A 27,721-nucleotide genomic window follows, 5' to 3' on the forward strand; every position below is an offset into this window, starting at 1 on the left:
TGGGCGGAGCTGGAGGACCTAGCGGGATGTTGGTCCTCCAACCAATCAAAATGAATGAAGGGCGGAGCTAAACTAAACCATGTGATCACCCTCGCGGACAGAGCAGAGTCGCCGCAATGAATGCTCGAGAAGTTATGGAGAGAAGGATTCGGTGAGGAAAGAAATAAACAGGGAAACGGGAGAAAAACTGTGTTGCTATGAGCGGAGAGGTTTTACAAACAAATTGTGCACGTCGGAAAACACAAATTTGAACGTCCCAGTCCCGTGTTTGCAGTAAATTAGGACTGGCCTCAGCGGCTGCAGGCCTGAGTGAGCGCCGCCATCTTTATTCGGGACAAGGATTCACTGGACACGTGCGGAGCCGCCATCTTTGTAGGGGGCAAGGTGCAGCCAGGCGCATGTGCAGCCTTTCTCTAGTGTAGAGTCATTGGGATCATAGCAGCAAATACTGCTCTGATTCACCTCTGGGCTCCCTCATGACCACTTTGTCAATATCTAGCTTCCTCAGTCTCGAACCATGGGTGTATTTTTGCTCTGTTTACTACTGTATTATTACTTTTATAGACCCTTTGTAAATGAGTTTTTCACTGCGGCCCAGCCCCTGACCATGTACTGCTCTATTATCAGATTACTTTTTTCTTGAATATATTTGACAGTCAAGAATTCTCTTTTCCAACAAGCAAGTGTATTTTCCCTTCCATTTCTGACGATCACATTCTGCACCATTTTCATTCCCTGTAATCCATTTTGCACTCCCTGAAACATCAACTGTGTTTCTCCTTGCACAGATACCAGTGATTAATGCCAAAGCCCTGTTGCTTGTGGAGAGGGTGCTGTTTGACTTTCTTGTACAGCTGCAGTTTGTGTGGTGAAGGTGCTCCTACAATGTGGTTGGGTAAGTGGCATTATAGATTATTCATTCAGCAACACTGATGATTTGAAAATAATGTCCAAATCAACAACCGTTTGTATTTTTATTATCATGCTTATAATTTCTCAAAAATACTATTGAGAACTTTAGACATAAGGCCAGAGATGGCGATATTACCTCAGGTGACCAAAAGCATTGCCAAAAAGCAGGTTCTGAGGGATGTCTTAAAGGTGGAAAGCAGACCTGTGAGGTTTCGGCTGCGAATTTCAGACCAAGCTGCTTCAGCAACTGTAGAAACAGCCACACAGGTGAAGTAATGAATTAACAAATGGTTGGGAGTCTCGAAGAAAATGGGTTGTCGAGGTCTCAGTGTGTGTGGTGCAGGGAGCTAGGGATTATCACAGCCAGGAATTAAATCATGTGTGAGAATTTTAAATTGAGGGATATTGGCCAGGTGCTGGCATGTGAGACTAGATTGGGTTGGGTTATCTGGTCGGCATGGACAGGTTGGACCGAAGGGTCTGTTTCCTTGCTGTACATCTCTATGGCTGTATGTTAATTATAATTAGGAGCCTTTTGATGAATCAACAAGCAGAGATGTAGACTTTCTTGAGATTACAGGGAGATTGAATGTGGGAAGCTGGCCCTGAGTGTGTTTGGAAAATGAAGTCTGGAGATAACACAAGGTGGATGAAAGTATATGAGCTTAGACAAGGGTGGAATCAGCTAGAAATACTAGTCTTGCAGTGGGACTGAGTTATCACACTCGCCTCACTTCACCTCTGGGATTCAGCTGGTTGCCAGATTGTGAATCAGGGCGGTAACACAATCGGGAGCTGACTGGCCCTGGTGGAGCCTAAAATGAGCGTCGCTGAGCTGACTGTTGCTGAGCAGCTGCTGCTTGGTTGCCCTGTCGATGACATCTTCCATCACTTTACTGCTGATCGAGTGTGGACTGATAGAGGGAAATTGCCTGGGTTGGATTGCCCTGTGTTTTTGTGTTGAACATCCCTGGGCAATGTTCCACATTGTCGGTAGATGCCAGTGCTGGAGCGGTACTCGGCTTGGTGGGTGGCAAGTTCTGGAGCACAAGCCATCAGTATTATTGCCGGAATATTGGCAGGGCCCCGTAGCCTTTGCACTACTTAACCATTTCTTGATGTTATTCAAACTCAACTGAACTGCTTTAAAACTCACATCTGTGATGTTGGAAACCACTGGAGAAGGCTGAGATGGATCATCCCACTTTGCACTTCTGGCTGCAGATTGCTGCAAATGCTGTCATCTTATCTGGTGCATGGGTGTGTGAGGCCCCTCCATCAGTAAGGGTGGGGATATCTGTGATGCTTCCTCCAGTGAGTTGTTTAATTGTCCATCACCGTTCACAACTGGGTGTGGCAGAACTGCAGACCTCCGATCTGTTCCATTGGATGTAGGATCACTTAGCTCTGTTGCTTGCTGTTGATGCTGTTTTATATGCAGTTAGTCCTGCTTGGTCGCTTCACCCAGTTGGAACTTCATTTTTCAGTCTGCCTGGTGCTGCTCATGGCATGCCCTCCTTTCCAGTCCATTGTAATGGGTGAGTGCGGGATTTACAAACCCATGAGATTACAGATTGTGCTGGAGTACAGTTCTGCTGCTGTTGATGTCCCACAGTGCCTCAGAGATACCCAGTTTGAGATCCTACATCTCTTCAAAGTCTGTCCCATTTAGAACCGTGATAGTGTCACTCAACACGATGGAGGTTTTTCTCAACTTTAAGGCAAGACTTTGTCTCCAAAAGGAATGTGTGATGGTCGCTCTTACCGATACTGTCATAGACAGATGGATCTGCAGCTGGTCAATTCATAACAACGAGATCAAGTATGTTTTTCCCTCTTGTTGGTTCCCTCACCACCTGCTGCAGACTCAGTTGAGCAGCTATATCCTTTAGGACCTGACCAGCTCAGTCAGTAATTCTGTTGCAGAGCTAGTCTCGATTGTGGACATTGAAATCCTGTACCCAGAGTACATTTGACACCATTTTATTGCCTCAGTGCTTCCTCCAAATGTTATTCAACATGAAAGAGGAGTGATTCATCAGCCAAGGGAGGACGGGACGTGGTAATCAGCAGGAGCCATGAGACGTCCTGGTCTCCGGAGCCAATGCTGTATACTCCCAGGGCAAATCCTCCCTGTCTGTACACCACTGTGCCACCATCTCTGCCTGGTCTGTCCTGCTGGTGGGACAGGACATATCCAGAGATTTCAGGAGAAAGTGAAGACTGCAGATGCTGGAGATCAGAGTCAAGAGTCTGGTGCTGGAAAAGCACAGCAGGTCAGGCTGATGAAGGGCTTAGGCCAGAAACGTCGATTCTCCTGCTCTTCGGATGCTACCTGACTGTTGTGCTTTTCCAGCACCACACTCTCGATATCAAGGAATGGTGATGGTGGAGTCTGGTCATTGTTTGTAAGGGATGATTCCGTGGGTATGACTATGTCAGGCTGTTCCTTGACTAGTCTGTGAGACAGCTCTGCACATTTTGGCACCAAAAACCATATGTTAGTGAGGAGGACGTTGCACCATCGAGGGGGCTAATTCTGTGGTTGTAATTTCTGGTGCCTTGTTAGTTGCCAACTGGTCCATCCAGTTTCATTCCTTTGTTGAGACTTTGCAGTGATTAGTACAGTGAGTAGCTGGCTGGGCCGCTGTCAGGTTGGCAGGACTTTTTTCGCCATTGACAATGGTTTCATGGAGATCAGCAGATTCCTAATACCTTGTTTTTTTTTCTTGAATTCAGATTCCACCATCTGCCAAGATGGGATTCGAACCAGGACTTCAGCTGTTTGTTTTAATATTCTGGGTATAAGCTAAATACATCAGGTTTGTTCATTCATTTTAAATATCACTAACCCTGGTTTTGTTTCTTTGTAAAACACTGTCCATCATCCTGTCTCCTCCATCCTCCCCTCCAACAACGAGTGAGGAACACATGGAGTTTTTCTGTCACTAAGACTGAGATAATCCGATCTGCTGCTTCTCTCCCTCCCACTAGCCCACTGAGCCAAAATGCCTCACGTGGTATTCCTGGTTTTGTCCTAAACCTACATCTTTCTCCAGTGTCTTATCAAGCCTTATCAGAGCTCACCTTGACCCTTTACCCTAATCTCGCTAAACTCACTTCCCAACTCTCTTTCCTCCACTGCCGCCTCATCACTCCCCCCACTCCCCCCTCCTCACCCCGCCAATTCATGGATATTGTTCCTTGTTCTGTCTGTTGGTCTTTTTTTTGGTTATGTCCTTCTCTCCCATTTTGTGAAAAACTTATATTTGACCCCATCTCTATTGCTACTGAAACCCCTGACCCACGTGTGTGTTGCCTTAAACTTGAATCCAAAACAGAACCCTTGATTCCGTGACTCAGAATCTGGTTTCCGTTTACCCTCAGACACATCCTCTCAGTATTTATCCTGTCAAACCCCTTCAGAATCCCATCTGTCTCAATGAGATCACCTCTCTTTCTCCAAAATCCAGTGAGTAGAGTCCCAACCTTTTCAGCCTTTATTTAAAAGATAATCCCTCCAAACTAAGGATCATCTCATTGAATCTTCCCTGAAATGCCTCCAATAAAATGACACATTTCCTTATCTAAATGGACCAAAACTGCTCTCATTACTGCAGATATGGTGGTCTCACCAGCACTTCCACACGTTACTCTCAGGTATATACTCCAAACTCTAATAATGAAAAACTTTGAAACAAAACATTCCATTCCCCTTCCTGATTCCCTGTTGTAACTGTGTGGTAGCTTTCTGTGTTTCCTGAACAATTACCCCTGGTCCCTTTGTGGTGCAGCTTTCTACAGTTTCCACCATTTAAATAGTACTTTGTTCTTTTATTATCTCCTCCAAAATGAGCAACTTCCCATTTTCCCAAGTTACACCCCATCTGGCAACTTGTTGCCCCCTTCTCCTGTGCATCTCTCTCTTTTCATAATCCTCTTAGACCTTTACAGTTATGCATTTTCTTGGAGATATCCCCCCTTCCCATTCTTCCAAACATTTACTGGGAGCACTGGGCAGTGGGAAGCAGACAGAGTTGCTATCTTTTTAGGGATACGCTTTGGAGTGATTGAGAGGATCTTCCTACCCATTGGTCAGGATGGAGACAACTTGCCCATCGTTAGACATTGGCCTTTCACACCCATGTCTTATTGATGAGGCAGAGCGGCAGCACGGAATGAAAGAAAAGAAAGTAATTCTTGTTCCCCATCTCTCAAAGACGCTTGGATCATTTTCTCCAATGTGTCAAAGAACTGCTGTGTTCAGTCACATGAGATCTCAAGTTGGAATCTCCTAGAAACCCACAGATTTCCCTTTGAGTTGACTGCTGATGTCCTCAAGCGTAATATGTACAGTAATCCTGGGCCACGAGGAGGGGATGGTGTGAGGTTCTAACTTGAACTGATAGTGACATATTTTATAAACTTATATTACCGGATATTACAGGTGGACATTCAGATGGTAATCTCAGTAAATATTCTGCTAAACTCTGATTGAATTACTCAGTATATCAGGATCTGTGTGTGTGAGTATTGTGTTCCAGACCAATCCCATTTGCTACTTAAAAATTCTCCTTTGAATCATCGCATTCTCTCAAAAGGTCTCCCCAAACCTTCAATGTGTCATGTAATCCTTTTATGCTGACCTGATGAGTGTAAGGTTTATTATTTGAATGTGTAATTTTTGTATAAGGATGTCTCAGAGAGGGAGAAGAATATTCTTAAAGCGGAGAATAACCGTTTTGAGGGGAGGCTGTTGTTTATTGGTATCAATGACATAGGAATAGAAGAGTTCACATTATTGGATCATTGGAATCTCTTGTGGGGTAGAATTGACCTCCATCAGAAGGATGGATTGTACTGGCACTGGAAGGGAACAGTTGCTAGTGCTATTCAGGAGGCATTAAACCAGTGAAGGAATGTGGGTAAACCCAGAGAGAGAGTGAGGGAAGAGCTCAGTCTGACGCTGGTACAGTTCAGATGTCAAACAGTCAAGGCAGACAAGGACAAGGCACAGAATGGGCAATTACACTGCATTTATTTCAATGCAGGAGGCCCGATAGGTCGGGCAGAGGAGTTCAGGGAATGGTTTTGAACATCTCTCTGGGATATTATACCAATTACAGAGGCATGACTTAATGATGGATAGGACCAGCACCTTAATGTTCCAGTGTATAGATGCTATAGCAAAGATAGAAAGGGGGCAACAGAGCAGGGGGAGAGGTATTTTTGATAAGGGATAACACTACAGCTGGGCTACAAGAGGGTATTCCTGGGAGTACATCCAGGAATGGTTTACACGTGGAACTGAGAAATAAGAAAGGGATGATCTCCTTATTGGGATGGTACAATTGACCCCCTTCCCCAATAGTCAGCTGGGAGTTGAGAAGCACATTTACTAAGAGATCACTTATCTGTAAGAATAGTATGGTTGTGTACAAGACTTGACCTCCTTTGTTATTCATTCACAGGATGAGGGTATCACTGGCTGGGCCCAAAGGACAGTAAAGAGTCAACTACATTGCTGTGGGTCTGGAGTCACATGTAGGCCAGACCAGGGAAGGATGGCAGATTCCTTCCCTGAAGGATATTAGCGAATCTGATGAGGTTTTTTTTCACAATAATCAACAATGGATTCATGGTCTTTAATAGATTCTTAATTCCAAATTTTTATTGAATTCGCATTTCACTGTCTGCCGTGACGGGATCCAAACCCTGGGCCCCAGAACGTTATCTGGGTGACTGGATGATCCATCTAGTGATAATCTCACTAGGCAATTTGGCAGGGTGAGTGACTGAGGTATCCGTGGGGCAGCACATCAGCACCAAAGATCCCATGGTCTTTGCCGAAGATAGAAAGGGCTGGGGAGGGAGATATATCCCTGGTGGTGGGGTCTGATTGTAGGTAGCGGACATAGCAGAGATTAATGGAGATTAGTGGGTGGCAGGTGAGGACCGGGGGATTATATTCTTATTGTGATTGGAGGGGTGGGTGGGAAGGCAGAGTTACAGGAAGTGGAGGATATGCGTTGGAGTGCATTGTTGATCAAGTGGGAGGGAAATGCGGTCCTTGAAAGAGGAAACCTTTCTGGGATGTCCTGGAGTGGAATTGCTTCTCCTGGGAGCAGATGTGGCAGAGGCGGAGGAATTAGGAGTACAGGATCACGTTTTTACAGGAATATACTCGAGGGTAATCAGGAGAGCAAAAAGGGGACTTGGAATATCTCTAGGAAATAGTTTAAGGAGAATCCAAAGAGATTCTACAAATACATTAAGGATAAAATAATAACCAGAGAACGAGAATAGGACCCCTTAAAGATCAACAAGGCCATCTATGGAACAACAGGTGGTGGGAGAAATACCATGCTATTCTATTCTAGAGAGTTTGGAGAAATAAATAGTGATAACTTGAAAAGTGTCTATATTACAGAGGAGGAAGTACTGGATGTCTTAAACAGTAGCAAGGTGGATACATCCCTGGGACCTGATCAGGTGTATCCCAGAAATTTGTGGAAAGCTAGGAAGGTGGTGGCAGTGCCCCTCCCTGAGGTATTTATATCATTGTTTGTGACAGGTGAGGTGCTGGAAGATGGGTTATTATTTTAAAAAGGTGGTAAGGAAAGGCCAGGGAACAAGAGAACAGTCAACCTAACGTCAGTGGTAGGTAAGTTGTTGGAAGTGATTCTGAGGGACAGGATTTACATGTATTTGGAAAGACGAGGATTGATTAGGGATAGTTAACATGGCTTTGTGTGTGGGAAACTCTCTCTCTAATTTAATTGAGTTTTTTTGAAGATGTGACAAAGATGATTGATGAATGCAGACTGTGAACGTTGTCTATATGGACACTGAATGATGTTCCACAACGCAGACTGGTTAGCAAGGTTAGATAACATGAAATGTTGGGAGAACTAGCCATTTGGATACAAAACTGGCTTGAAGGTAGGAGGCAGAGGGTGGTGATGGAGGGTTGCTTTGCGGACTGGAGGCCTGTGAGCAGCATTGTCCTGCAGGAATGGATATTGGGTCCTTAAATACATGACTTGGATATGAATATATGAGATATGGTCAGTGGGTTTACAGAAGACACCAAAATTGGAGGTGTAGTGGACAATGAAGAAGGTTAGTTCCGAATGCAACAGTATCTTGACCAGATGGGCCATTGGAGTGAGGAATGGCAGACTGGGTTCAATTTAGACAAATGTAAGCTATTGGATTTTGGAAAGACAAATCAGGGCAAGACTTGTACACTTAAAGTCCTTGGGAATGTTGCTGAACATAGAGACCATGGAGTGCAGGTTCACTGTTCCTTGAAAGTAGAGTCGCAGGTAGGCAGACTAGTGAAGGTGGTGTTTAGTATGCTTCTATTTATTGGTCAATGCATTGAGTACAGAAGCTGGGACCTCAAATTGTGGTTGGACAGGACATTGATCAAGCCATTTCAGGAATTCTGTTTTAAGTTCGATATTCCCTGTTCTGGAAAGGATGTTGTGAATCTTGAAAGAGTTCAGACAAGATTTACAAAGACTTTGCTAGGGTTGGAGGATTTGGGCGACAGGGAGAGGCTGAATAGGCCAGGGGTTATTTCCCTGGAGAGTCAAAGACTTCATGGAGATTTATAAAATCATGAATGGCATGGATAAGGTGAACAGCCAGGGTCTTTTCCCCGCAGTTAGGTGGGTTCAAAATAAGATCACATGGGCTTAGGTTGAGAGGGCAAAGATTAAAAACGGATCTAAGGGGCAAAGTTTTCCAGCTGTGTGTGGTGTATGTGTGAACTGAGCTGCCAGATGAAGTAGTGGAGTCTGATACAATTACAACATTTGAAAGGCATCCGATTGGGTACATGAATAGGAAGAGTTTCCAATGATCCGGACCAGTAACTGGGAAATGGGGCTCCATTTGTTGAGGATTCCTAGTTGTCATGGACAGATTGGACCAAAGGTCTGTTTCTGTGCTGTACATCTCTATGACACTAATAAATGAAAATAAGATGTGTTCCTCTTTTGTGGAGAGCTAGCAGAAGCACAGATAATTGTCCTTGGAGCTGAGAAGGTGAAGCAGTGATTTTGACCAGGTGCAAATTTGTTTCTAGGATATCTAATCTGTAGAGAGAGGGGAATTGTTAACAATGTCACAATTTTAGTAACTATTTTCAGGTAATTGGCAAATAATGTGAATATGTGAACATTATTTTATTCAATAAGTTCTGCGTATCTGGACAGTCTAAATGGCAGCTGGACACAGACTCAGCAGTTATTCATAAACAGATTTGGAATTTTACTTTTTAAGGGAAGATTTTGGGGGCTATGGGCAAATGGGAAGGGAATTGGGACAGATTTGCAGCATCTCCAGAGGTAGAGGGTACATCCCAAATGGAATGAATAGCCCCAGCCCCTGTGCTCTGTGATACTGCCCCATTGATTGTGAATGTTGAAGCTCATCCCAGGGCAGAGAGAGGGAGGATCCCACCACTCACCTCACAATGGTCCTCGATGATTGATGTCAGCGCAGGCCAATAGGGGGCAGAGAGCAGTACTGGAGGACCAGGTCGGACCAGTTTGTCCTCCAACCAATCTGAGTGAATGAGGACATCCTCAAGGCTGGAACTAAAGAAAGGCACATATCGCAGAGATTGCAGAACTGGAGGACATGAGATAGGGAGCGTTCTGTGGCTGCTGAGGAATTATATAAATAAGGAAGAATTGTGAGGCTGGATGAGGTGACAGTGATCGGGAGAGTTGAGGATGGAGGAATTTAGAGTTAGTGAGGATTAGAGTCATAATGTTATACAGCAAGGAAACAGGCCCTGTGGTCCAACCAGTCCATGCCGACCATAATTCCAAACTGAACTAATTGTACCTGCCTCCGCTTCGTCCACATCCATCCAAATATTTCCTATTTTTGTACTTATCTGAGTGTCTTTTAAATATTGTAATTGTATTCACAGCTACCACTTTCTCTGGAAGTTCATTTCACACGTATAATTTAAAAAAAAACCCTAATGTCTTTTCTCAAATCTTTCTAATTTCTTCTCAAAATGAATGCACCCGAGTTTTGAATCCTCCTCTCCCCCGGCTATTCACCTTATCTACACTCTTTCTGATTTTTTAAGCCTCTAACAAGGTCACCCCTCAACTCGTGCACGCCAGTGAAAAATATTCCCTGCCTATCCAGCCTCTGCTTAAAACACAATCCCTCCATTCATGGCAACATGCTGGTAAATCTCTTCTGAACCTGCTCCAATTTAATAATATCCTTACTATAACAGCACAACCAGAACTGGACAGAGTATTCCCGAAGAGGCCTCCCCAACGTTCTGTACATCCTCAACATAACGTCCCAACTCCTGGACTCAAAGGTCTGAACAATGAAGGTAAGTGTGCTCAGCAAAGCACCTTCTTCACCACCCTGTCTATATGTAACACAAACTTCAAAGACGTGAAGCTCTCAGTCTCTTTGTTCCCATATCACTACTCAAGGCCCTACTTTTATTGAGTGTAAGTCCCACCCTCGTTTGTTTTGTCAGGATGTTATATTTTGCGTTTATTCCAATCCAAAAAATTTTCGACTATAAAGGCTGTAGGAGTATAATTAAAAGGGAAATCAGGAGGCAAAAAAGGGACGTGAGATAGCTTTGGTGCATAGGGTTAAGGATAATCCAAAGGGCTTTTATAAATACATGAGGAACAGAAGGCTAACTAGGGAGAAAATAGAGACCCTCAAAGATCAGCAAGGCAGCCATTGTGTGGAGCTGCAGGCAATGGGCGAGATAGGAAACAAGTATTTTGCATTAGTGTTTACTGTGAAGAAGTACATGGTAGATATAGAATGTGGGGAAATAAATGGTGACATCTTGAAAAATGTCCATATTACAGAGGAGGAGGAGGTGCTCAATGAGTGGCTAAGAAGCTGGTGCAGGGGCAAAGGATTCACGTTTTTTGGATCGTTGTGATCTCCTGGAGTAGAGTTGACCTGCAAAAGAAGGATGGATTGTACCTGAATTGGAAGGCGTCTAATATCTAGGCAGGGAGACTGGCTGGTGATACTCGGGAGGCATTAAACCAGTGAGGGAGTGGGTGTAAACCCAAGAGGATAGTGAGAAAAGAGGTTTGTCTGAGGCTGGTACAGTTCAGAAATCAAATAGTCAAGGCAGGCAAGGGCAAGGCACAGAATGAAGTCGGACTGAGCAGTTGCACTGCATTTACTTCAATAGAAGAGGCCTGACAGGGAAGGCAGATGAGCTCAGGGTATGGTTTTGAACATGGCACTGGGATATTATAGCAATTACAGAGGCATCACTCAGGGATGGATCGGGCTGGCAGCTTAATGTTCCAGTGTATAGATGCTACAGGGAGAATAGAAAGGGGGACAAGAGAGGAGGGGGAGTGGCATTTTTGATTCGGGATAGCATTATGTTTTTGCTTAGGGAAGATATTCCTGGGAGTACGCCCAGTCAAGTTATTTAGGTGGAACTGGGAAATAAGAAAGGGATGATCACCTTATTGGGGTTTTCTGCATGGATTTCGTCCGGGCCCTCTGGTTTCCTCCCATTGTCCAAAAATGTGCAGGTGGGGTGGATTGTCCAGGTTGAATTGCCCATAGTGTTCAGGGATGTGTAGGTTGGCTGGACTTGGGAAATGTAATGTTACAGGGGGAGGTTAGGAGGCTCTCCAGGTCAGTATCAATGTGATGGGCTGAATGACCTGCTTCCACACTGTTGGGAGTCTCTGATATTTCTACTAGTTTTAAAAGAGTTACAGAAAATAATATACCAGATCTAAAAGTTAAGGTTCTGAATTGGACAAAGGCCAATTTTGATGGCACAAGGCAAGAACTTTGATCTGGCCCCTCAAGCCTGCTCTGCCATTCAATAAGATCAGGGCTGATCTTTTCATGGCCTCAGCTCCACATTCCTGTTCTCTCACCATAACCCTTAATTCCTTTCCTGTTCACAAATCTACTTTTTGACCTTAAGATAGTCAAGTTGCTAACCTAAACTGCTGCACTCAGCAGCAAATTCCACAGATTCACAGATTTAGCTGAAGAGGTCCAACCTGAACTCAGTCCTAAATCTGATACCCCCTTATTTTGATGCTCTGCTCCCTAGTTTGACCCGCCCCCAGCGGAAATCACCTCCCTGCTTCTATCTTATCTACACTGTTCATAATTTATTTTTTCCCCATCCAACTTCCCATACTTCTAAATTCCAATGAGTATACTACCAGTTTCCTCAATCCCTCCGCATACACCAACCCTCTGAAATCCTGACTGAAACGAGTGAACCTCCTCTGTACTCCCTCCAGTGCCAGCACATCCTTGCTAATGTAAGGGGACCAAACTTGTACACAGTACTCCAGGTGTGGCCTCCCCAGCACCCTGTACAGCTGCAGCCTAACCATCCTCTAGCAATGAAGGACAATATTCCCTTCACTGCCTTATTTACCTGCGGTACCTGCAAACCAACTTCCTGTGAATCATGCACAAGGACACCCAGCTCCCTCTGTACAGCAGCATGTTGCAAGTTTTCACCATTTCATCATCAGTTTGCTGTTAGTCTGACTAAAATGGATGACTTCACATTTCCCAACCTTGTCCTCCATCTGCCAGATCCTTACCCACTCACTTAGCCAATCTGTATCCCTGTGCAGACTTACATTGGCCTCTGCAGACGTTGCTCTACCACTCATCTGAGTGAAGTCTACCTTTCATGAATCGATGCTGTGTCTGCTCAATGAGATAATTTCTATCCAGATAGCTCCCTATTTCTTCCTTAAGAGATCGGGCATTTTCCCCACCAAAGAAGTTATGGTAACAGGTCCGTTTTAAAATAGTCGCATCACATTTGTAGATTGCCAATCTGTCAGATCTGTCCTAGAGTCCAACAAATTTTAGTGAATTATCACGAGTGCATTTGCTATTTACCCTCAGCCATCTGTTAACGTCCCCTGGGATGCATTCCATCACGGCCAGGCGACCCATCTATCTTTAGGCTGTTATCTTGCTCAGCATTACCTTTTTACTGAGAATGATTGCTTCTCTGTCCTCATCTGCCATTGCGTCCATAGGCCTGCGACAACGAGAGTACACCGACAGTATGATCCTGTTAAGGCATTAATAGGTAGTGTAGGGAATGCTGCCTGTTGTGAGAAATGGAGAGTCTCATCAAGAAAATGAAGGAGGGATACGGCAGGTGCAGACATCTGTGTTTGTGTGAATTCCTGGAGGAGTATAGGGGCAGTCGGAGTATACTGGAGGGAAAACAGGAGAGCAAAAACGGGACATGACAGAGCTTTGGGAAATAGGTTCCCAGAGAATCCAGAGATTCCAGAAATACACTAAGGATAAACGAGTAACCGGGTAGAGAATAGGGACCCTCAAAGATCAAGGAAAAGCTCCTGTTTGTCCTTGATAAGTATATACCTGTCAGGCAGGGAGGAAGCTGTAGAGTGCGGGAGCTGTGGTTTACAAAGGAAATGGAATCTCTCTTCAAAAGGAAAAAAGCGGCTTATGTTAGGATAAGATGTGAAGGCTCAGTTAGGGCGCTTGAGGGTTACAAGGTAGCCAGCAAAGTCCTAAAGAAAGAGCTCAGAAGTGCCAGGAGGAGACATGAGAAATTGTTGGCGGATAGGATCAGGGTAAACCCTAAGGCTTTCTATAGGTATTTAAGGAATAAAAGAATGACGAATAAGATTAGGGCCAATCAAGGATAGTAGTGGGAAGTTGTGTGTAGAGTCAGAGGAGATAGGGGAAGCATGAAATGAATATTTTTCAACAGTATTCCCTTTAGAAAACGACAATGTTTTTGAGATTACTGAGATACAGGCGACTAGACTAGGTGGGATTGAGGCTCATAATGAAGAGGTATCAGATATCCTGCAGAGTGTGAAAATAGATAAAACACATCCGGCCCAGTGAACTTATCCTAGGATCCTCTGGGAAGCCAAGGAGGAGATTGCCGAGCCTTTGGCATTGATCTTTAAATCATCATTGTCTACAGGAATAGTGCCAGAAGACTGCAGTATAGCACATGTGGTTCCCCTGTTCAAGAAGGGGAGTAGAGACAACCCTGGTAATTATAGACCAGTGAGCCTTACTTCAGTTGTTGGTAAAGTGTTGGAAAAGGTTATAAGAGATAGGATCCACAAAAGAATAATTTGATTAGGGATAGTCAGCACGGTTTTGTGAAGTGTAGGTCGTGCCTCACAAACCTTATTGAGTTCTTTGAGAAGGAAACCAAACAGGTAGATGAGAGTAAACTGGTTGATGTGGTGTATGTGGATTTCAGCAAGGCGTTCAATAAGGATCCCCACTATAGACTATTGTACAAAATGCGGAAGGATAGGATTGTGGGAGATAAAGCAGTTTGGATCAGTAATTGGCTTGCTGAAAGCAGACGGTGGTGATTGATGGGAAATGTTCATCCTGGAGTCCAGTTACCAGTAGTGTACCGCAAGGGTCGGCGTTGGGACCACTGCTGTTCGTCATTTTCATAAACGACTGGATGAGGGCGTAGAAGGGTGGGTTCGTAAATTTGCAGACAACACGAAGGTCGGTGGAGTTGTGGGTAGTGACGAAGGATGTTGTATGTCACAGAGACTTAGATAAGCTGCAGAACTGGGCTGAGAGGTGGCAAATGGAGTTTAATGCGGACAAGTGTGAGGTGATTCACTTTGGTCAGAGTAACTGGAATGCAAAGTACTGGGCTAATGGTATGATTCTTGGTAGTGTCAGATGAGCAGAGAGATCTCCATATCCAGGTACACAGATCCTTGAAAGTTGCCACCAGGTTGACGGGGTTGTTTAGAAGGCATACAGTGTTTTAGTTTTTATTAATAGGGGGATCGAGTTCCGGAACCATGAGGTTATGCTACAACTGTACAAGACTCTGCTGAGGCTGCACTTGGAGGATTGTGTACAGTTCTGTTCCCCACATTATAAGGAGGATGTGGAAGCTTTGAAAGGGTGCAGAGGAGATTTACTATGATATTGCCTGGTATGGAGGGAAGGTCTTACGAGGAAAGGCTGAGGGACTTGAGGCTGTTTTCGTTAAGAGAGAAGAAGGTTGATACGTTACTTAATAGAGACATACAAAATAATCGGATGGTTAGATAGCGTTGACAGGGAGAGCCTTTTTCCAAGAATGGTGACGGCGAGCACGAGGAGACATAGCTTTAAATTGAGGGGTGAGAGATATAGGACAGATGTCAGAGGTAATTTCTTTACTCAGAGAGTAGTCAGTGTATGGAATGCTATGCCTGCAACGGTCGTAGATTCACCAACTTTAAGTACATTTAAGTCGTTATTGGACAAGCATATGGACGTACATGGAATAGTGTTGGTTAAATGGGCTTCAGATTGGTATGACAGGTCGGTGCAACATTGAGGGCTGAAGGGCCTGTACTGTGTTTTAATGTTCTATGTTCTATGAGCAATATACTTTAAGGTTCGTTTCTGGGTCCACTGCTTTTCTTCATTTATGTATATGTTTTCTATGTGAATATAGGAGGTATGGTCAGTGACTTTACATAGATACCAAAATTGGAGGTGCAGTGGACAGGGAAGAAGGTTACCTCAGATTACAATGGGACTTCAAACAAATGGGCTAAGGAGTGGCAGATGGAGTTTAATTCAGAAAAATGTGAGGTGCTCCATTTTGGAAAATCAAATCAGGGCAGGACTTATGCACTTAAATTGAAGGTCCTTGGGAGTCGTTGCTGAACAAAGAGATCTTGGAGTGCAGGTTCATAGTTCGTTGAAAGTGGAATCATACATAGGCAGGGTAGTGAAGAAGGCGTTTAGTATCCTTGCCTTTACTGGTTAGTGGATTGAGTACAAGAGTTGTAACGGCATTTTGTGGCTCTTCAGCACATTGATTCAGCTACTTCTGGAATTCTGCTTTCAGTCCTGGTTTCCCCGCTATCGGAATGATATTGTGAAACTTGAAAGTGTTCAGAAAAGATGTGCAAAGATGGTACTAGGGTTGAGGGTTTCAGCTATATAGGGATGGGCTGGGGCTGTTTTCCCTGGAGCATCGGATGCTGAGAGATGACCTCAGTGGTTGATACAATTGTGAGGGACATGGATAGGGTGAACAACCAGGGTCTTATTCCCAGGTTAGGTGAGTCCACATCTATGGGGCACAGGCTTAAGGAGTGAGGAAAACAATTTATAAGGCATCTGAGGGCATTGTTTTCAAGCTGAATGTGGTATGTGTATGGAATGAGCTGCCAGAGAAAGTGTGTGGCTGGAACAATTGCAACATTTAAAAGGCATCTGATTGGGTAAATGATTAGGAAAGGTTTAGAAGGTTGTGGGCCAAGTGCTGTCAAATGGGTCGAGATTAATTTAGAATATCTGGTCGGCATGGACAAGTTGGACCGAATGGTTGGTTTCTGTGCTGTACATCTCAATAACACTGAAACATTAAAATTAAGATAAGTTTCTCGATGTGGAAAGTTAGCAGAAGGTCAGATAATTCTCCTTGGAGCTCTGAAGGTTAAGCAGTGATTTCAACCAGGAGCAGATTTCTTTCCAGGATATTTAATGTAAAGAGACAGAGGGAGAAATTATTAACGTCACAATTTTTAGTAACTACTTTGAAGTAATTGGCAAATAATGCAGGTTAAACATGTGAACATTATTATATTCCGTAAGTTCTAAGCATCTGGATCAGTTTGAACGACAGCTGGATGAAGATTCAGTAAGTATTGTCAAAACAAATTTGCAATTTAGCTTCTTTTTAGGAAGGGTTTGGAGGACTACAGGCAAATGGGAAGTGTGTTGGGACAGACTGGCACCATCTCCAGAGAGCGAGTGGACAGCCCCAATGGGCTGAATAGCCCCCAGTCCCTCTACTCTGTGATACTGCCTCCTTTCACTGAATGTTGAAGATCATGCCAGTGCAGAACCATAGAGATGTACAGCATGAAAACAGCCCCTTTGGTCAAACTAGTCCATGCTGACCAGATATCCTAACCTAACCTAACCTCGTCCCATTTGCCAACACTTGGCACACATCCCACTACACCTTTCCAATCAAATGGTTTAATTGTACTAACCTCCACCACTTCCCCTGACAGAAGACTCCATACACGCACCACCCTGCTGTGAAAAAACTTGACCCTCTGATCCCTTTTAAATCTTTCCCCCCTCACATTAAACCTATGCCCTCTAGTTCTGGAGTCCTCCACCCCAGGGTAAAGACCTTATCTATTTATCCTATCCATGCCCCTCATGATTTGATAAACCAGTATAAGCTCACCCTTCAGCCTCCAATACTCCTGGGCGGAGCGCACAACTTGTGTCACAATCGGGCCCGGGTGGTTGATGGCAGCGTCAGACCAATAGGAGAGTTGGTGTGATCCTCCAGCCAATGGGAGTGAATGAGGGGTGGGTCCAGTGGGCCAACATGTGACCATGAACTGTGCATTTGTACTCAGTGAGTGTGAAGGGAGTGAGAGAGACTGCAGAGACTGGGAGAGAAATTGAGTTTGTATGGACTGGGAGTGTTTATAAACACACGGTTTTAGGCGGCTAGACCTGAATTAGAAATTCCTGGTAAATTAGAACCAAAAGAACTGTGGATGCTGTAAATCTCACACAACAACCAACAGGTACTGGTAAAGCTCTGCAGGTCTGGCAGCATCTGTGAAGAGAAATCAGAGTTAATGTTTGGATCCGCTGACCCTTCCTCAGAACTGATGTTACTGAAAAGAAATGTCAGTTAATATGCAGAAGTTTGGGGTAAAGGTGTAAATGAAAGGTGGTGATAGAGTCCAAAGAAAGAGATGGGAGCAGTTGGACAAAGGAGTGGATAACGATCTGGCTGGGGGAGGGTGAATAACTGTTTATGGAGACTGTTAGTGGCTAACCATAGGTAGTGTATAATGGCAGGCAATATGATAACAAGGACTGGTATGTGGGTTAAGAGGCTAGGGCGCTAGGACATTGGAGAGTTCAGCACCTAAAATTATTGAATTTGATACTGGGGCTAGAGGGGTGCAGGGTCCCCAAGTAGAAGATGAGATATTGTTCTTCCAGCTTGCGTTAAAGTGTGGCGCTGGAAAAGCACAGGCAGCATCTCAGGAGCAAGAGAATCGACGTTTTGAGCATAAGCCTTTCATCAGGAATGCTGGGATTGGAGGGAGAGGGGGGTAGTAAGACGGCTGAGAGATAAATAAGAGGGATGTGTGGGGTTGGTGGGAAGGGAGCTAGGAAGGCAATAGGTAGATGTAGGTGGAGGGTAATGGAGAGAGGGTGATGTGGATAATTGGAAAGGAAGTTGAACAGGTGGGACAGCTCAAGGGGGTGGTGTCGAGTTGGAGGGTTGGATCTGGGATAAGGTAGGGGAGATGAGGGAACCTTGATTCTGTGGTTAAAGGGTCCCAATGTGGAAGATGAGGTTTTCTTCCTTCAGGTGGCTGGGATTTGGTGGTGGAGGCGGCCCAGGACTTGCATGTCCTTGGCGGAGTGGGTGGGGAAGTTGAAGTGGTCGGCCACAGGATGGTGGGGTTGCTTGGTGCATGTGTCCCAGAAATGTTCCCTGAAACATTCCGCAAGTTGATGTCCTGACTCCCCAGTGGAAAGGAGAGGACATCAAAATCAAAGGCCATAATAGGTGAGGTGTTTGAATGTGCTGGCAATTCTCTGCTGGATGTGGAAGGATCCATTATGTGTGAGGGGTAGGTGTGGGCACAGGTTTTATACCTCTTGCATTGGCAAGTGAAGGTGCTGGGAGTGGAGGGTGGATGGATCTGACTAGGAATTCACAGGGAATCGTCTCTGTCGAATGATGAAAGGAATGTAGAGGGAAATATATCTGGTGGGATCTGATTGTAGGTGGTGGAAATGGCGGAGGATGATGCGTTGTATCTGGGTGGAAGGTGAGGACTAGGGGGTGCTATCCTTGTTGCAGTTGGAGAGGTGTGGTTCAATGGCAGAGGTGTGAGAAGTGGTGGAGATACACTGGAGAGTATTGTTGACCACATGGCAGGGGTAATTGCAGTCCTTGAAATACGGGGGCGTTTTGGTATGTTCAGCAGTGTTCTGCCAGCTTGCATCAAGCTTCACTGGAACACTGCAATAAGCATGAGACAGATGTTGACCAGGGAACAGACTCGTGTGTTAAAGTAGCAGGCAGCTGGAAGTTCAGGGTCTTTTTTGTCGCAGAACGGAGATCATCAGCTGCCGTTTCCACCACCTCTACAGAGATGGTGCCAGACACAGGTTCCTGTCCCCTCCATTAACAGCTATGCACCCTCCCAGCCAGATTGTTATCCACTCCTTTGTCTTTCCAAATGTTACTGTCTCTTTTGGGCACTGTCCTCACCTATTATCTACTCTTTATACCCCTACTTCCTGCAGTCCAAAGATATGCAGGTTAGGTGAATTTGGCCCAGCTAAATTTCCCGTAGTATTCAGGGATGTATAGGTTAGGTGCATTAGTCAGGGGAAATGTAGAGTAATAGGGTCGGGGAATTGGTTTGGTTGAGAAACTCTTCAGAGGGTGAGTGTGGACTTGTTGGGCCGAATGGCCTGTTTCCACACTGTAGGGATTCTAATTTTCCCAGCTGCTGTCGGTTCTGAGGAAGGGTCACTGGACCTAGAATGACCCTTGGTGTATGTAGGAGGAGGAAACGGGAAAAGGGAGTTGGATCCAGTTTAGACTGGGAGGGTTTAATTACACTCTGTAGTTAGGCCGGAATTAGAAACTCTTGGTCCCACGTTTACAGCAAATGGGAAAATGGCTGTAGCCCTCAGGCGGTAATAGGTCCTGGGTTAGGCCACCATCTTTATTTGGGGCAAGGTACAGCGAGGCACATGGACATGTCCTCTTCCTGGGTGGGGAAGGGGTGATTGAAAGTGGAGCATTTATACATCAAAAATATACCAAGAGAAATTTTTGTCTTTACGGTTCAGTCTGCACTGACTGTGAGTTTTGTTTTGTGAATTCATTTTATAGGATATTAATTGAGAATAATTGAGACAGGGATCTCAGAAGCAATTTTCTATCGTCAGCAGGGTTATGAGGATCTGAATACCATTGACATTTAACAGTGGAAGGAGAAAGGTGTGTCTGTTCTGTCTGTGGGAAATTATCTGTTTTTTTTCCAAGCAAAAAGCAGAAAGATGTTCAAACTGTGGTTGGATCACCCTTTGGGTTTGTGTTCAATTCTTGGCCTTGCAGCTGTGGAAGGTATTATTGGCGTGAGAGAGAGCGCAGATTTATCCAAATTACTCCTCGTCTCTTTATAGGAACTGTCAGATTTAGACCCAATCACCCACTTCATGGTGTTAACCTGTAAACTCCTCATTTTCAATTCCCTGCAAACTTCTCATTAAAATTCCTTATGGACTCAAATTCCAGCACCATTTCAGGTGGAATGTTCAAGGTTCTGACAATTGTCTGTTCATTCAGAAACTGCTGAGGTCCATGTTGACTCTGGGGTTACAAATGGCTGAATTGAGAGATGAGGTGCTGTCCCTGAGCTCCCATTGAGATGCATTGGAACAGTACAGGAGGCTGAGGGCAGTGTAGGTATGAGCACACAATGACAATGACAGGGCTTTACTGTGGATGCTGCCTGGCTCAATGAGAGTGTTTTGGAGTTGGGTGTAAACAGAGCGAGGGGAAACAGGGAGAAGGTGAACCACAGCTTCAGTTTTAGTTCAGGCCATTCAGAAATTCACATGGCCCCAATGGGAACAGCCAAGTTGTAAGTGAAACCTGCTGAGTTTTTTTAAACAGTTTTTAAAGTATAAAGTGTCAGCTTAAGTAAAGATCGGGGCTTTTGATTATAATGGAAATGTCTGAAGAGAAGGAAGGTTGCTAGTGCATTTAGATTCTCCTAATGGGAGTAAATAACTGAAACTAGAGAGACATTGTGACAGGAGATCTTAGACCAGTGGTGTGCTCCTCTTGCACAATGTGGGAAATAAGGGACACTTCCAGTGTCCGTGACGGCGATGTGTGCAGGAAGTGTGCCCATCTGTAGCTACTGGGAAACTGCTTTTCAGACCTGGAGCTGAGAGTGAACTCACTGTGGAGCAATACTGAGAATGTTATGGACAGCACGTTTAGTGAGTTAGTCACACTGCAGGTGAGGGTTACACAGGCAGAAAGGGAATGGGTGACCATCAGATAAGTAAAAGGCTCAGGAAGGAATGCAGGACTCCTCACTGATCGTTCCGCTTCTCAAACAGATATTGTGCACCGCTTGGGATTCGATAAGGGGGGACCAGGTGGAGTAGACTCTCAGGGGAAATCAGCAACAGCCAGGTTCAGTGCACCACAGATAGCTCCGCTGCACAGAACGGGAGGAAGGAGAATGGCAGAGCTATCGTAACAGGGGATCTAGTAGTCAGGGTCAGAGACAGGCGCGTCTGTGGCCACAGACATGAATCCAGGACAGTGGAATTGAACCCAGGTCCATTTATTGATATATGCACTGACCAATAAAGGTCAGCGTCCCAAATGCAACCTTCAGCACTTGATCACCCTCAAACTCTACTTTCCAGGGTCTGTGCACTTGTTCTGAGCCCTTCAGAGGGATTGAAGGTGATGGGGAGAAAACAGGAACAGGGTTGTGTTGTAGATCTACAAAATAACCATCACCCTCCCCTCTCGGTCTCTCCCCTCTCAGCCTCCCCCCTCTGTCTCCCACCCCCCATCATGCCTCCTCCCCACCACAGGGAAAAGACCTTATGTATTTACCCTATGGAGGCCCAGTCTCTGGATTCATTTAAGAAAGAATTGGATAGAGCTCTTAAAGATAGTGGAGTCAAGGGTTATGGAGATAAGGATGGAACAGGATACTGATTGGGAATGATCAGCCATGATCATATTGAATGGCGGTGCAGGCTCGAAGGGCTGAATGGCCTACTCCTGCATCTATTGTCTATTGTCTATTGTATCCATGCCCCTACTGATTTTATAAACATCTATAAGGTCACCCATCAGCCTCTGACGCTCCAGGGAAAACAATGTATTATGCCTCTCCCTGTAGCTCAAATCCTCCAACCCTGGCAACATGCTTGTAATACTTTGCTAACCCCTTTTCAAGTTTCACAATATTGTTTTGATAGGAAGGAGACCAGAATTGCACACAATATTCCAAGCGTGGCCTAACCAATGTCCTGTACAGCCGCAATACGACTTCCCAACTTCTATACTCAGTCCTCTGACCAATAAAGGAAAGCATACTAAACACCTTCTTCACTATCCTATCTTCCTGCGATTCTGCTTTCAAGGAGCTATGAACCTGCACTCCAAGGTCTCTTTGTTCAGCAGCACTCCCGAGGACCCTACCATTAAGTGTATAAGTCCTGCTAATATTTGCTTTTCCAAAATGCAGCACCTCACATTTATCTAAATTAAACTCCATCTGCCAGTCCTCAGCACATTCAACCATCTGATCAAGATCCCATTGTAATCTGAGTTAATCCTCTTCACTGTCCACTACACCTCCAATTTTGGTGTCATCTTACTAACAATACTTCCTATATTCACATCCAAATAATTTATATAAATTATGAAAATTTGTGGATCCAGCACCTATCCTTTGTGGCACCCCACTGGTCACAGGTCTCCAATCTGAAAAGCAAACTTCCACCACTACCCTCTGTCTTCTACCTTTGAACCAGTTTTGTATTCAAATGGCTAGTTCTCTCTGTATTCCATGAGATCTAACCTTGCTAACCAGTCTCCCATGGGGAACCTTGTTAAATGCCTTACTGAAGTCCATGTAGATCATTTCCACCGCTTTGTCCTCATCAATCCTCTTTATTGTTACTTCAAAACAATTGACACAAGTTCATGAGACGTGATTTCTCACACACAAAGCAGTTATTAATATCCAAGACTTAACTCTGTACATTGGGGTCTGCGTCACCCAGTTATGGGTGTTAATATTCTGGATAAAGTTCACGTACACCAGCTTTGTGTTATTGACTGTGTATTGAGTCTTGTTAATAACACAGATGAGTTCCATTTGAAAGGCAGTCCCTATATCCCTAAACCCCGTCCCATCTGCTCTGTCCCCTCCATCCCTACCGTAGAGAGTAAGTGGGAGGAGCTCATGGAGTTTCCATGTGAGTGAGATTGAGAAAATCTTCCCTTCTTTCCACTAGCCCACCAAGATATGGTGGTAGTGTCCTTACCTCTGGACCAAGAGAATCGGGTTCAGAGTTTGGTAACAGCTGCTTTGAAGAGACTGATTGGAAAACATGTCTCCCAGCTGTCCCAGCCTGAGCGTCTAAACTGAACCATCCTGTAGTTTCTCTCCTGTCAGACTCTCCCATTGCTCAGTTTGTCCAGGACCCCCCTCCTGCTGCTGCACTGCTCCTGTCCCTCACTGACCTGTCCATCCCCCAATGTCCTCCACATTCATTCGTTGTTTACAATCCCATTGTCCCAGTCCTCCAGCCCCGCCCCCTCCACTCTATTGGGCACAGCTGCTGTCAATCACCCAGGCACCTGTGATCTGGAGCATGCTCTGTAGGAGGGGAGACCAGTGCACGGGCGCAGTGCTGGCCAATTGTTGGCGTCTGTGCAGTATGGGTCAGTGCCAGAGAGAGAGTCTGTGGGTGTGTGGGATTAATCTGTCATTGCCAGCTCCCTCCCTTCCTCCCTCTGAGAACAGGACCCAGGAGAATGGTCCCTGCCCCGGTATCGTGACAAGTGGTCGGCGTATCTGTGGGGGGAGCATTTTGCAGAAAGTTATCAGAACTCGGATGAAGATTCAGGAATGTTATGGAAAGGAACAAAGGTGGGCCTGCAATTAAAGTTCTAATTTGATTCATTTTAGTTTAACCAGATATGATTTGTCCAGTGTGTGCAGGATGGTTCTCATCAGAGGGTCGGTGTGGGGAAATAAATAAGAGGTTCCAGATTAGGGAAAAAAAAATCAGTTTGGGTCTGACCAGGAAGGAAACCCTTGAAGGTGTGGGGAGGTTTCACCAACACCCAGGAGGCTCCGAATCAGATTCATTGATTTGATTAGATTAGATTTCCTGCAGTGTGGAAACAGGCCCTTCGGCCCAACCAGTCCACACCGACCCTCGGAAGTGTAGCCCACCCAGACCCATTTCCCTCTGACTAATGCACCTAACACTATGGGCAATTTAGCATGGCTAATTCACCTCACCTACGCATATTTGGATTGTGGGAGGAAACCGGAGCACATGGAGGAAACCCACGCAGACACGGAGAGAATGTGCAAATTCCACACAGACAGTCACCCAAGGCTGGATTCGAACCTGGGAACCCGATACTGTGAGGCAGCAGTGCTAAACACTGCCATTATGCCACCTCGTGAGGCTGATGATGAGGTACAGCTGGGCATTGTTAAAGTACGTGTGAAACCCAACACGATATTTTGAACGATGTCACCTCCTGGAGTATGTAGGTGAGAAACAGGAGGGACAAAGGATAGAAGGACAGCTCTAACTCTTTTATGATAATGGTTATTATCTAGATCCTCACCCTCCTCAGTCTCCTTATCAATTACTGGCATGCTCTTCGTATCCTCCACTGTGAAGACTGACTGCTGTGTCCTCATATTCCTGAACCCTGCTGGATAGCAATAACTGGGCACAGAACTCTGAGAGGTTTTCTTTGAGTCTTTATTGATGAGACATGGCAGTTACCTGGATAGTGTACATGCAGAACACCTCTCGGAAGCATCAGGTAACTCCCCGCCTGTCCGATGTATGGCTCCAATTCTTATACCTTTTTGGTTTGTGGTTTTGAATGGACGCTGTCTCTCAATATTATCTCCATGGCATTGGCAGTTTAAAAAGTTGAGTTCAGCTTAGCACTTTGTGGTTAAACCACATACCTCTCCCCCACACCCCTGTGGCTCAGTCAGGTATCTGACAGGCGGTTCAGTTTCAGTGGGGCTCTCTGCCATGATTCTGATATGGAAGAGCCGGTGTTGGAGCGGGGTGGGCAAAGTTAAAAAACCACACATCACCAAGTTATAGTCCAACATGTTTATTTGGAAGTACAAGCTTTTGGAGTGTGCTGTGATTTTTAACTTGATCAGGATTATCTCTATGGTAACAGTTAAGTGCTTCAACAATTACAGAGGCCATATGTTCCCCACACAATAGGTTCCCCTCTCGCAGTGTAAACTGCTGTTCTGGCCTTGGGGATAGCTACTAATGACTTTTCTCCCCAATCCCATATAGCTTTCTGTTGATTTTTAAAGTTTTTCTAATCTCCTAGTTTCTCCTTGGTCTTTGCCAATTTGTATGTTTTCTATTTCAATTTGATAGACTCCCTTATTTCCTTAGCTACCCGTGTCAGATTATTCCATTTCCTACAGTCCTTCCTTTTTACTGATATATACTTTTGCTGAGCAGTTTGAAAAATTCTTTGATATTCCTCCACTGTCTGTCAACTGTCCCACCTTAAAGTATTTGCTTCCGGTCTACATTAGCCAACTCCTGCCTCATCCTATTGTAGTCTCGTTTGTTTAAGCACAGGATCTTGGGATTGGATTTAATCTTCCCGCTTTCCAACTGTATTCTAAATTCAACCATACTTATCACAAGTCTTTTATCAGATTACGAGGTGAGGCGATGTTACCTGGGTGTTTTGGTTTTCATTGTCAGAGACCTTGGTTTTGTAATAAAGTACAGGATAGATATTCACAACAGAGTATTCTGGACGGTGTGAATGTACTGAACAGTCTAAAACCATAAATCACTGTCTCCCCTCAGTTTACATGATTTGGAGATTTCGGTGTTGGACTGGGGTGTACAAAGTTAAAAATCTCACAACACCAGGTTATCGTCCCTCAGGTTAAATTGGAACCACACTAGATTTCGGAATGTTGCTCCTTCATCATGATCCAATTAAATCTGTTGTTGTGTGATTTGTAACTCACCTCAGTTTAAAATTGTAAAATCATTATCTCCTGCATGCTTCCTTACTATCTAAGTTTGGAATGCTAATCCACCTGACTATCCTGCATTTTCTGAAAATCTCCTTTGGTGAAGTCTTGGATTCAGCTTACCAGTTATTACCGTAAGAGGATAAGCACTGGGCACTGGAGAACCAGCCCCACCATTTAATACCATGATGATTGAACTCACCTCGGTCTCAGCTGGATTTTCCCACCTGCTCTCTCTCACCCTTTAACTCATTGCAAATTCAACATGTGTATCTCTTCATCAAATGTGCTCATTGTCCTGGCATCCACCACATTTTGAACAGGGAATTCCACAGATTCATAGCACATTGAGATAGGTACATTCTTCTTCATGAGAATGGAATAGAATCCCTACAGTGCAGAAACAGGGTAATCGTCCATGGAGTCCACACTAACCCTATGATGAGCATCCCATTCAGACTCACCCATTCCCTGTATTTCCCGTGGTTAATGGCTTAACCTGCACAGGCATGGACACTGGGAATTTCGCATAGGCAATCTACTTAACCCGCACATTTTTGGACTGTAAAATGCAACTGGAGCACCCAGAGGAAACCCACACAGACACGGGGAGAACGTGTAAACTCCACACAGTCACCTAAGGCTGAATCAAATCCAGGTCCCTGACGCTGTGAGTCAGCAACGCTAACCATTGAGCCACTTCTGCTTAAAATCTGCACTTCCTATTAACCTCTCCACACTCCAGTTGGCTGAATCTGTATTCCTTACATCAGAAAATCAGGTTGTGGAAGCAGATGTCTCAGTCAAACCCAGTGACAGTCCATACTTTCTGTGTGTCTGAATGGGGATCCGATACACAACACCCTCCAGTCCACAATTTTCATTGACTTTCCAGAGACAGGGCTCCAGTGGCTTCATGGGGGCTACAACTCCCACAATCCCTGAAACAGGGCCCACACGTGTGTGGGGAAACCTGGCACTGTACATGTACAGAATGTGGGCGGGTTTGGAGCATGTGCTTTGGGTAAATATACTTTGCAGAAAGTTTTTCACACTATGATTGGCTGGAGGATGAATGTATCTGCTCATAGTATTGATCTGTTGGGGATGGGGGTCAAAGTGTCACTACGCCCATGTAGGACCACTCTCCATCCACAATTCATTGTAATGGAAGGAATCAACTAATGGGGAACGAAGAAGGATCTGACCCATTCTCACAGACTGAAGGTTCCTCTTCTGTCCAGGATCTGCCACCTCCCTTTCTGTTTCCTTTTATTTCACTCTGCTGTTACATTATCGACTTGCAGCAACTGAAGCGAAAGGAAGTGAACCCAGAAAGGGTGCAGAGTCTAACCAGGGACAGGAAGTGGTGGCATGGATCTGTTTATCAGCAACTCCATGAGAATGTGGCGGGTGTACATTAGGGGGTAGCAGAGTCAGAATGGTGGGAGAGAGTAAGTGGGCTGGAGGGTTACAGCTTTGGGGGAAGAAAGGGAAAAAGATATTCCAGAGAAACTAGAATTGTCTGTTCTGAATTTCTAATCTGTACATATTCCTTTATACAGGGTGCTAGATGGTGAAGATTTGCAGACTGAAATCTCAAAATCATGTGCAGATCATGATTAAGTTAACCAGCATTTGAAGAAGCAAAGATAGAGAATCACTCAGCCAAAATCCTGCAACACTCTCCTCGCAGCATTGTCGGTCTCTCTGCAGCAAATGGACTGTGAATTTTACAAGACAGCAGCTCCCTACCATCTTCTCAATGGTACCCAGAGATGGGGTATAAATGCTGGCTGAGCCAGTGATGCCCATATCCTGGGAATGGGTTCTATCTCTAGTTGCTGAAACCCGGTTGATGTTACTGCAGGATGTAAATTTTGGTTTTAAAATGTTGTAAAAGTTTTTTG

At 44.9% G+C, this 27,721-nt stretch overlaps 1 long non-coding RNA gene across 2 annotated transcripts; it reads left to right on the forward strand.

Moving 5' to 3' along the window:
* Positions 1-85: 85 nt before the first annotated feature.
* On the forward strand, positions 86-27,721 carry LOC140487734 (uncharacterized). Of its 2 annotated transcripts, XR_011962913.1 has the most exons (5): positions 86-151; positions 789-895; positions 3,652-3,734; positions 10,184-10,288; positions 27,377-27,721. It is a non-coding gene; the product is annotated as an uncharacterized lncRNA (long non-coding RNA). The 2 variants fall into 2 exon arrangements; XR_011962914.1 differs by lacking the exon at positions 10,184-10,288.

Source organism: Chiloscyllium punctatum, chromosome 17 (assembly GCF_047496795.1).
Source record: "Chiloscyllium punctatum isolate Juve2018m chromosome 17, sChiPun1.3, whole genome shotgun sequence".
NCBI lineage: Eukaryota > Metazoa > Chordata > Chondrichthyes > Orectolobiformes > Hemiscylliidae > Chiloscyllium > Chiloscyllium punctatum.